A 12280-nucleotide genomic window follows, 5' to 3' on the forward strand; every position below is an offset into this window, starting at 1 on the left:
CAGGATGGTCTCGATCTCCTGACCTCGTGATCCACCCGTCTCGGCCTCCCAAAGTGCTGGGATTACAGGCTTGAGCCACCGCGCCCGGCCATTTACAGAATATTTTGTTCAACAACTACAGAATACATATTCCTTTCATCAGTACATGGACAAGTCTCTAGGATAGACCAGATATTAGAGCACAAAACAAATCCAACATTTACTTTAAATGAAATCATATCAATTATCTTTTCATACCACAATGGAATAAAATTAGATTAATACCAAGAGGCATTTTGGAAATGATACAAATACGTAGAAATTCAACAACATGTTCCTGAACAACCACTGGGTGAACAAAAAGATCAAGATGGAAATTAAAAAGTATGGAAATAAATGAATACAGAAACACAATGTACCAAAACATATGAGATACACAAAAAATCCAGTAATAAGCAGGAAGTTTATAGCAATAAATTTCTACATCAAAAATTATAAATATGTCAAAAAAATCTAACGGTGGACCTCAATAAATTAGAAAAGCAATAACAGACCAAAGCCAAAATTAGCAAAAGAGGGAAATAATAATGATCAGAGCAGAACTAAGTGAAAGAGACTAAAAAAAAAAAAAAGGAAAAAGAAAAAGGATCAATGAAATAGAAAGTTGGTTCTTCAAAGAGATAAACAAAAGTAATAAATCACTAGCTAAAGTAACCACAAACAAAGAAGATCCAAATAAACAAAACTAGAAATGAAACATCACAACTAATTTCAAGGAGATATCACAACTGATACCACAGAAATACAAAAGATCATCTGAGACTATTATGAACAAATTTATGCTCACAAACTGGAAAACCTATAAAAATTAATAAATTCCTGGAAACATACAATCTACCAACATTAAATTAAGAAGAAATAGAAAACCTGAACAGACCAATAATTAGTAATGACATTGAATCAGCAAGAAAAAGTCTTACATCAAAGAAAAGCACAGTGACCAGCGTGGCCAATATGGTAAAAACCCATTTCTCCCAAAAATATAAAAACTGACTGGGCAGTAGTGGTGTGTGCCTGTAATCCCGGCTACTCGGGAGGCTGAGGCAGGAGAGTCACTTGAGCCCAGGAGGTGGAGGTTGTGGTGAGCCGAGATCACACCACTGCACCCCAATCTGGGTGACAGAGTGAGACCCTGTCTCAAAAAGAAAAACAAAAATCCACAGGACCAGATGGGCACAGCTAGATTCTACCAACTATATAATGAAAAACTAATAGCAATCCTAAAACTATTCCAAAAAATTGAAGAGGAAGAAATTATCCCTAACTCATTCTGCGAAGTCAGCATTATCCTGATACCAAAACCAGACAAGACACAAAAGACAAAGAAAACTATAGACCAACACTCCTGCTGAACATAGATGTAAAAATTGTCAATGAAATACTAATTAACCAAATTACAGCACATCAAAAAGATGATACACCATCACAAGTGGTATTTACACCATGGTTTATAAATGGTTTAACATATGCAAATCAATATATGTGTTACACCACATCAATAGAATGAAGGACAAAAACCAATTGATTACATCAGTAGATGCCGAAAAAAACAATTGACAAATTCAATATCCCTTTATGAAAAAAAAAAAAGCTTAATCTATACATAGAAGGAACACACTTTTAAATAATAAAGGCTATATATGACAAACCTATAGTTAACATCATAATGAAGGGGGAAAAGTTGGAAGCCTTAGCTCTAAAAATTGGAACAAGATGAGAATGACCACTTTTACCACCTCGATTCAACATAGTACTTGATGTCCTAGCCAGAGAAATCAGGCTAGAGAAAGAAAGAGAAAGCATCCATATTGGAAAAGAGAATGTCAAATTGCCCCTCTGCTGCTGCTGTAATTTTATTTTTAGAAAAACCAAAAGACTCCACCAAAAAACTCTTATAGCTGATAAGCAAATTCAGAAATGTTGAAGGATACAAAGTCAACATACAACAGTCAGTAGTGTTTGCATACACTAATAATGAAAGAGTTATAAAAGAAACCAAGAAGACACTCACATTAACAATAACTAAAAAAGAAATACCTAGGAATACATTTAACCAAGAAGGTGGATAATCTATACAAGGAAAACTACAAAACATTGATGTAAGAAATTGTAGAGGAAAAAAAAATGAAAACACATCCCACGCTCATGAATTGGAAGAATTAATTTCATTAAAATGATCATACTGCCCAAAGCAATATACAGATTCACTCCGATATTTATCAAAATACAAATGTTATTTTCCACAGAAATAGAAACAAATACAATTCAAAAATATGCATAGAACCGTAAATGAGCCAAAAGAGCCAAATCAATCTTGAGCAAAAAATACAAAGCTGAAGGTATCACACTATCTGACTTCAAAATACATTACTAGGCAATAGTAACCCAAAACAGGATGTTAATGGTAAAAATCACACAGAGCAATGAAACAAGCAGAGAACCCAGAGATAAATCAATATATTTATAGCCAATTGATTTTTGGCAAATACATTAAGAGCACACACTGGAGAAAAGACACCCTCTTCAATAAATGGTGATGGGAAAATTGGATTTCCACGTGCAGAAGAAAGAAACTGGGCTCCTATCTCTCACCATGTACAAAAATCAACTCCAGATTGATTGAGAAGACTTAATGTGAAAACTCTAAACTGTAGAACTATTTGAAGCAAATCAGGGAAAGCACTTCAAGACATTGGTTAAGGCAAATATTTTATGCTAAGACCTCAAAAGTACAGAAAACAAAAACAAAAATAGACAAATGGGACTCTGTTAAAAAGATTCTGCGCAGCAAAGGAAACAATCAACAGAGTGAAGAGACAGCCTACAGAATGGAAGAAAATACTTGCAAACTATTCATTCAACAAGGAACTAATAATATCCAGAATATACAAGAAGCTCAAAGAATGCAACAATATATAAACAAATCATCACACTAAAAAGTGGACAAATAATCTGAATAAACAATCCTTAAAAGAAGATATACAAATGACCAAAAGGTATATTTTTAAAATCTTATATTTATTATAAGAGAAATGCAAATCAAAACCACAATGAGATATCATCTTACCCAAGTTACAGTGGCTATTATTAAAAACAAACAAATGAACAAAAAACAAAACAACAACAACAACAAGAAATAGATGCCTGTGAAGGTGTGGAAAAAAGGGAACTCTTATACACTGTTGGTGGGACGGTAAATTAGTACACCTACTACAAGAAACAGAATAGAGATTTATCAAAAAAACTAAAATAGAACTACCACACAATCCAGCAATCCCACTACTGGGAACTTATCCAAAGGAAAATAAATCAGTATGTCAAAGAATGCCTGAACTTGCATGATTATTGTAGCACTATTCACAAAAGCCAACATACTGAATCAACCTAAGCATCTATCAATGGATAAATGTATAAAGAAAATGTGGTATGTATACACAGTGGAATACTATTTACCCATAAAAAAGAATGGAATTATTTCATTGGCAGTAACATGTATAGAACTGGAGGTTATTATGCTACGTCAAATAAGTCAGGCACTGAAAGACAAGTACCAGAAGTTCTCATTCTTATGTAGAAGCAAAAAGTCTTGATCTCATGGTGATAGATAATAGAATGATATTGTATATATCAGAGGCTATGAAGAGTGTGAGGATGGGAGGGGGAAATGGAGAGAGGTTGGTGAATAGGTACAAACTTACAGAGATACAGAAGAAATTACTTCTAGTGCTTTGTAGCAGATTAGGGTAACTATAGTTAGCAACAATATGCTGTATCATTCAAAGTATAAGAGAGGACTTGAACACATCAAAATGATAAATACTCAAGGTGATGGATACCCTCAAATACCCTGACATCATTATTGAACAATGTTTATGTAAGTGCAGTGGTGTGATCCAGGCTCACTGCAACCACTGAAGCATTTTTAAAGTGTATTTTCCTAGAATACTACATAATTTTATTTTGATTAAATTTTTAATTGTTTTTCCTATTGGGTATTCTAAAGTGGATCATATTCTTTATACATTTTGATTGTTATGTGAGTATATATAAAAGTGGACCAAGAAACTGAATAGACAATTCTCCAAAAAAGACATACAAATGACCAGCAGGTATATGAAAAAATTCTTATCATTAATCATTAGAGAAATGGAAATTGAAAGCACAATGAGTTATAATGACTATTATAAAATTACAAAAAATATGTGTGTATACATATATATAAACATGGTGAACACAATATACATATACACTATATATACACATAATATATAAATATACACACACACATTCTGCTTATTCATTTAAAAAATACTACTGAATTACCATTTGCAAGAATTTTTCAGGCGATTTTCTTGGGGTTTCCACATAATCGTTTCATTTGTAAAAAGTGGTCATTTACGTATCTCTTTTTAATTTTCATAATTTATGTATCTTTCTCTAATTTTGTTCACTGATGTTTCATCACCATTGGTGATAAAGGACATGCTGCTGGCTATCCTGACTCTAATATTTTAATGGAGATGCTTCTGGTATGTTTCACTAAGCATGATGCCATAATTAATTTACAACTCTATTTGTGTTTAAGAAGATAGGAAATATTCATAGGTAGATAGGTGATAAACAGACAGATTATTGTATATAGACATTTACTAGGACACCATAGCCCAGACTAATTGCTCCTCAGGAGCAACCTCTTAGGAACTATTTAGGCCCCTGAGCTGGGGCTCACGGTTCTCCGGTGTAGAGAGAGGGTTATGTCCAGTGTCCTGTTGAGGAGGTCCAGTCAGCAGCCTAAGGCTAATCAGCCAGCTAGCTTCCATAAAGCCTATGCTCTGGAAGAGGATGCAGACAAGGAGAGCCAGGGTCCAGGGCTTATGCATTATACTCCCTGTGGTGACCAATAATAATATCATTATTTATAATGATTACTTCTTTATTAGCATATATGTTAACAAAGCAGTATCTTAAGAGTCATTTTTAATTTCCTCTAGTTTTATTTTAATTTACTTATTTTAATTTTTTATTTTGTTTATTTTTAATTTTACTTTTTTTCTTAAAAAAAAGTTAGCTAATGTTTTATTATGCTCACATTTTTTCCCCAAAAGACCAGCTATTGAATTTTATATGTTTATGTTTTCAAATTCATCAATATTGGTGAAGCAGCACTTATTTACATTTTTGTGGTATATAGGTCCCTTGGTGAATGTAATTAAAAACGATGGTCCTTTCTTTAGGAAAATCTACATGCTCACACATGCTTAAAATGTTGTACACAGTTTTCAGGGAGTTTATTTCCCAGTCTGACATTCATTCATATATCTTAAATTGAGAAGCTCTATTCCCAAATATTGTCAAGTAGTTTATCTGTTGAGTTTGCATGATAAAGTTTAGCTCAGTTCACAGTCGTTGTACATTTTAGAATCAGGGACAATATTAACAGTTTTAGGATTATACTACTGCTCAAAGTACCACTACAACAACAACAACTACTGCTACTACTACTACTACTACTACTACTACTGCTGCTGCTACTACTACTACTGCTACTACTACTACTGCTACTACTACTACCTACTACTACTACTACTGAGAAGTACCACTACTATAAAAGATTTCAGTTATATGCTAGGCAATATGATGAGCTCTTTTACTTATTAACTATGGCATAAACTCTAGGAAGAGAGTACTATTACTGTCACCATTTTACAGATAATAAAAGTAAGTCACAGAGAGGTACAGAAATTTGCCTCAAACTATACAGCTAGCAATCATTACAGCCAGGATGCAAACACTGGGAAGTCTAGTGCTAAAGGTGAGGGGTGTATATCTGAAGAAAAGTCATATAGCCTCCTTACTGCTGCTCCATTTTTTATTTCCTTTACTTTAGTGCAGGAGATTTTGCATCCCACCAGACATTTGGCAATGCCTGGAGATATATTAAGTTGTCATGGATGCAGGGGCAGTGCTACCGGTATCCAGAGGGTAGAGGCCAGGAGTGCTGCTAAATGTCTTACAATGCACATAAGAGCTCCTGACAACAAGAAATCTTCCAGTCCAAATATTCATAGTACATTGCGAGAGCCATTGTGAGACTGCTTTAGAGAAACTGGCATGCAAATTTCAGAGTACTGTATTTGGCAGCAATAAGGCAAAACAAAAACAAGATTTGAGGAAACATCTTTAAATTATTTGTTATGGGGTAAATTGCCCTCCTCCCGCAATTCATGTGTTTTAGTCTGAACCCCCAGTATTTCAGAATGTGACTGTATTTAGCAATAGGGCCTTTCAAGATGTGATTAAGTTAAAATGAGGCCATTGTGGGGAGCCTATTTCAATCTGACTGGTTTCCTGATAAGAAGAAATTTGGATACACAGAAAAACAACAGGCATGCAAGTGCCTAACGGGAAGATCATGGGAAGAGGAAGCAATTTTACCAGCATTTGCAAGCCAAGGAGACAGACCTGGAACAGATTCTTCCCTTATGGCACTTAGAGGAAACTAACCCTGCTGGAACTCTCGTCTTGGACTTCCAGCCTCCAGAACTGTGAGAAAATAAATTTTTGATTATTTAAGTCATTTAGTCTATGGTCTTTTGTTTTGGCAGTCCTATCAAACTAATACATCACTCAAGGTTATAAATAATTTTCAAGAACATTTAACCCTCTTAAAGTATTCTTTTTCATAATCCATTTCTTTGCTAATTAAAGATGATTCAGCTCTTTGGTAAATCTGGTGTTTAATTGCATTTACTATGCAGTATTTTGTTAGCTTAATTTCCATTTTGCAGCAAAGTCCACTTTAGCTTTGCGTATCACGCTGCCAGGGATTTAAAAAGTCTTTGAAACCTATATGCAAGTACCCTGCCTCAATGAACCTGCTATGTGGAATGGTGGAGTGGGGACTGGGTATTTTCTCCGTATGCAAAATATCCTTTGGTATTTGGATACATTTTCAAAGCTGTTGTCCTTCAAATGTTGACAAATCACCTCAAAAGTTAAACCGGTCAATTAAAATGTCCTCAAAATGCAAACTGGTAACTTTGCTAATATTTAATGTGAAGCATCCTAAGCAATGCCTTTTCAAAACATTTTCACAAATATTACCTAGAAACTGATTTTAAAAATCAACATTTTTTTATTCCAACTATTTGAAAACCAATGGATAAATGAAGGTTCAAGCTAGAAGAGAGCCTAGATTTTAACTTCACCCCATTTGTTTCTGTCAGACTTTTTTTTCACAGTTTCCTTGAGGAGTTTGTCATGTTTGGAGAGCAAAAGTGGACATCCCACAAAAGCACTTATCCTTGTTTTAAATGTAGTAGCATCCTTTGCTTGGCTGATGAAACAAGCAAATTTCATCCTCTTTCTTTTTGTCACTCTTGCTCTCTCTTCCAAAAACTGTTCTTGAAACCTTGCCCCTTCCCCATGCCAACTTGACAATACCACATCTACTGTTTGTCACTTATTTATTGTACCTGCTTTCTGTTGAGAATGAAACTTTTGGATATTTTACAGTGAATAGAATGGCTTTCCCCTAGTCATGAGACTAGGAAACAGTCCAAATAACAGTCTTTGTGTCAGTTCTTCTAAAATGTCCCTTCTGGCTAACAAAAGTTTAGGAATTAGGATGAGCAGCTTGTGGATGGCCTATATTATCCTTATTACATTTTGACTCTTAAACCTGCCTCTGTAGCTTTCCATCAGTACCCATGGATGAATATTCATGTTACTAGAAAAATTAGTACGTTGCTCAGTGAATCTATTGCTGTTGTTAATAAAACTGCTATAGCTCCTGTCCTCTTTGCAAAGAAAAGGAATTGTGCCTTATTTATTTTTGTTCTGTTCTGTGTTTTGACTAGTTATTTCTTTCATTATCCACCTGCTTCCCAAGTTACATGGCTATATAAAAGGAAACTTTGAGCTTGTTTTTTAACTATTTCTCTCTCAGCAGGGTGTTGTCTTCTGCTAGAAGTTTCCTTTTGATTTCAAGGACACTTTTTTTTGCTTACAATTAGTAGGGCAGGGGGTGCTATGGGCATTATTAGAAAGCAGGGTCAAGGGATGCTAAACATCTTGCAATTTGCGGAGCAGTTCCAGACAAAGAAACGCTTTTCCTGTCCCAAAGGGTAATAGCACACCTGTTGAAAAATACTGACAGATAGCAATACTCTGGATGTTACACTCTAGGTCAAGAAGCTAGAGTCAGAAATGTTGGTTGCCTGAAAGATAAAACATTTCTTGACAAGATACTTCTGTTATTTTATACACCTGAAACCTTAAATGTTTTACACCTGAGGCCTCTGAGTAGGATGCATTACATGCTGATGATGACATCTGGAGAATGACACCGGAAGTTGCTTCAATGCAGTGATGTTGTTGAAAGTTTATGTTGCAGAATATATCTCCCGTGAAATGCAAGTCTAAGCTAAGAGAGCAAGCATCGGTCACCATTTCTTCAGCAAACATTTCCTGGCCAACTTTTGTATTCCATGCTATGCTAAGGTGCTCTGGAGCTGGAGATAAATTATATGGGATGCTTGCCTCCAAGGAGCTATGTTCTATTGAGTAACTCGCTTTAAAAAATTATGTCTCCTACCAATGGTTGACCTTATCAATGACTCTGAGTCTTCAGGAATCTTTGGATTTGTGTATTAACTGCTCAAGGGATGACTTGAGGGTCCTCTCCTCCTGCTATGTGCATGGTAATTAGGGACTGGAGAAATAAAGTTCCTGTTTTAAGGATTTAAATAATTTAAGTGTCCTCATTGACTGAAGAAATAGATTGTGTGATTTAAGACAGGCAAATCAAGGGCCAAAGGAGCTCAAAGAAAGGTTTTGTTGATTTGTTTGTGGGTTTTGTGTGTGTTTTTCTGTTTGAATTAATATATTAGTAACCAGTGTTTTGCAAATAGTGCATTCAACAGGATAGATCCCTGGAAGACCTTGGATGAAAAAGTTTTATGGATCTCTAAGGGTCTAGAAAAAGGAAGATGTAAAAGGTTTAAACATACTAGAGATGAGTGAGAAGGTTGGGATGCAGGGAGCATACAATGATATAGAAACTAGCGTCGAATTTGTTCTTCCATAAAATTTTTGTGACCCTGCTTATGTTTCATTCTCCCAGTTCAACTGTGAACATCTGGAACCCAGAATTATTTATCAAGTTCCCTTTTACTGACACCAAAACCCATTTACGTAATCACTTACCCCACAAACCATGTAATAAAATTCAGGATCATGGAAAGAAATTGCAGTCTCAGTAACCACTAATAATCAATATCTCTTTTTCTTTTATATATTCAGTCTCTCTCTCTTAATTGGACCTTACCTTTTGTCATTTAAATATGTCCAAGTAGCACCAACTTAGGTATTTTCAATTTATATAGAAGATAGTGGACATAGTTTACATATATTATTATATATATAAAATATCTTTCTTATATATGTAATATATATCTTCCTTATATATAACTAACCATTACACTCATATATGAGGAATATATATATAATTGTATATAATATATATACATCTTCCACATATTATACATATTATATACATACATCTTCCATGTATTATATATACACACACACACATATATATATATCCCTGTTACATGTTCTTACACCACTTACTTTCTCTTCACCCATTTTTACCTCAGTGATAATTTAGGTGGTTATGTGAGTAAAAATTTTCAATCCAAGATACCTTAAACCATGTGACATCAAATGCCATCTTCAGTTTTGCTCAATACTGTAACTTTAAGGCCTAGCCTAGTTCTCAGGACATGGGAAGTATTCAGTACATACTTGAATGAATAAGCTTTAGGTTGGTGCAAAAGTAATTGCGGTTTTGGTCATTACTTTTAACAGCAAAAACCTCGATTATTTTGCAGCAACCTAGTATGTCCACATTGTACCCTAGCCCATTACAACAGGAATGAAATTAGAGTGAGATGGTCTGGAGTTCTGCTTCTTGGCCAAAGTATCCCATATTCACATATTGTATTTATTAACTCCTTGTTGATATCATGAACAAAATATCAACACGATATCATGTTGATATAATCTTTATAAATTTTTCCCCTTCCTGATCAGCCAACTTCCCCAAAGCAATTAGACTAAGGGAACTTATAGCCAATATAATTATCTTTCTTGAAAGTCGGGAATTAGAAAACCTATATGCACAAAGAGTTAAAAAAAAAAAACAGAGAAAAAGGTAATTAGGTGAAGTAGAGAATTAAAACAAACAAATAAACAACAACAACAAAAAATAAATAAAAAAGGAACAATTCGGTTTTGACCAATCCCTGGCATTCATCTGACAAGTGACTCTGCCCCCCTGCTTTTTGTTTTTTTTTCCAGATTGAGGTGAAATACAAAATAATTTGTGATGCAGTAGAGCTGAGTTGGCAAGTTATGTTTCCTGGGTCCAATTTAGTTCACTGCCTGTTTTTGTATAACTTATAAACTAAGAATTTTTAAAAAATATTAACGAAGGGTTGAAAATTTACAAAAAATAATATTTCGTGACACTGAGTAATTTTATGAAATTCAAATATCAGTATCCATAACATTTTATTATAAAACAACCACACTCATTCATTTCTGTGTTGTCTATCACTGTTGCTCTTCGTGCCGAAAAAGGGAGAACTGAGCAGTTGCAACAGAGACCATATGGCTCGCAAAGTTGAAAATATTTACTATTTGGTCCTTTAACAAAAAAAAAAAGTTTGCTGACAACTGCAAAATCCTAAACTACCCATTTATTCCAGAATAAATTTTTGCAAAATAATTTGGCTGGAGCATAACACATACTCATGCTCAATGTTTTGTACAGAAGTATTTTTAAGGCTAAGTTACTTTTGGATCATTCATTATTTAGGATTGTCCATGGAATAAACTTCCTTTCTTATTTTTATTTTTTGAGACGGGGTCTCACTCTGTCACCCAGGGTGAAGTATAGTGGCGCAACCTTGGCTCACTGCAACCTCTGCTTCTTGAGCTCAAGTGATCCTTCCACCTCAGCCTCCTGTGTAGCTGAGACCACAGTCCCATGCCAGCATACCCCCCACCATTTTTTGTGTATATATGTATATAAAAAATATATTTATATATATTATTTATACATATATACAGATATACATATATTTATATATTTACATATATATATATATAGATACATTTTTTTTTGTAAAGACAGAGTTTCTGGTCTCAAACTTCTGACCCCAAGCAATCCACCTGTCTTGGCCTCCCAAAATGTGATCTTCCCTTTGAGGAATCACAGATAATCAAAGTATGATAGAATATTTTATGACACAAAGCACATCCAAACTCATATCCCACTTGGTTATTATTATGTTTATGATTATGTTAGTTTTAGTTTGGAGTCTGCCACTGACAGGAGCTATAGCAGAGAACATATAGTGTTCGTTGTACCTGATCTAGATTCCAATAAACCTTGCTTTGAATTTAAGGCCTTGCCATTTACCATGTCCATGGGCATTTTATGTCACATAATGAAGCTTGTATCGTCATTTTAAAATTGCAATGTTAACTGTAACAGCATCAGACTTTTGGAGGGTTAAATAAGAAAATGCATGGGAACAACTTGGAACAACAGCCTGAAACATTGCAAAAGCTTGTTATTAGCTGTTTAACCTTGAGCAAGCCACTTAATGAGTTTTTTGTCTTACATCTGAAGGGGTTGAGCTGAAGACAGCCTCACCTGCAACCTCAGCTTTTCTGTTGCTAAAGCCAGGTGTAGAAATAAATGTTGAAATTGGTTACACATGGCTTGCTAAAAAGAAAATATGGTCCTAGATCTCTTAATCAAGACAGCAAATTGACCAGCTTTTTCAGACACTGGTGAAGATATACATTATACTGAGCATGCAGTAAAACACACATTATTATTATTTCCATGTGAAAAACTAAGTTATATTTTCATTAAGCATCAGGCTAGTGAACATCTTCAAGCACACCTTTTCAAGGCATGCTAAAAGGCCAGTTTTGGGTCAGCTGCTGTATTTTAAGGTGAGGCAACAGGGAAGAGTACTGTGCTTCTGTCTTCTGTTACACTGATGTGGTTCCACATTGAAACAACAATCTTTCTCAGAGTACGAGTTTGAAGGATTTGTAGAACTATGTCTATTTTTGGTATGAGAAGGCTCTTGTCGTACTTGAGAACGTTATTACATTTTTCTGTATGTCACTAGTAAGGTACTCAAAAATGTACAGTGAT

At 34.6% G+C, this 12280-nt stretch overlaps 1 protein-coding gene across 2 annotated transcripts in view; it reads right to left on the minus strand.

The window, feature by feature from the left end:
• The window catches only part of LRRC4C (leucine rich repeat containing 4C), a 1309626-nt gene that overhangs the window by 626801 nt on the left and 670545 nt on the right, over positions 1-12280 (minus strand). The gene's annotated exons all lie outside the window — the stretch shown is intronic.

This window comes from Colobus angolensis, unplaced genomic scaffold (genome assembly GCF_000951035.1).
Source record: "Colobus angolensis palliatus isolate OR3802 unplaced genomic scaffold, Cang.pa_1.0 Scaffold192, whole genome shotgun sequence".
Classification (NCBI taxonomy): Eukaryota; Metazoa; Chordata; class Mammalia; order Primates; family Cercopithecidae; genus Colobus; species Colobus angolensis.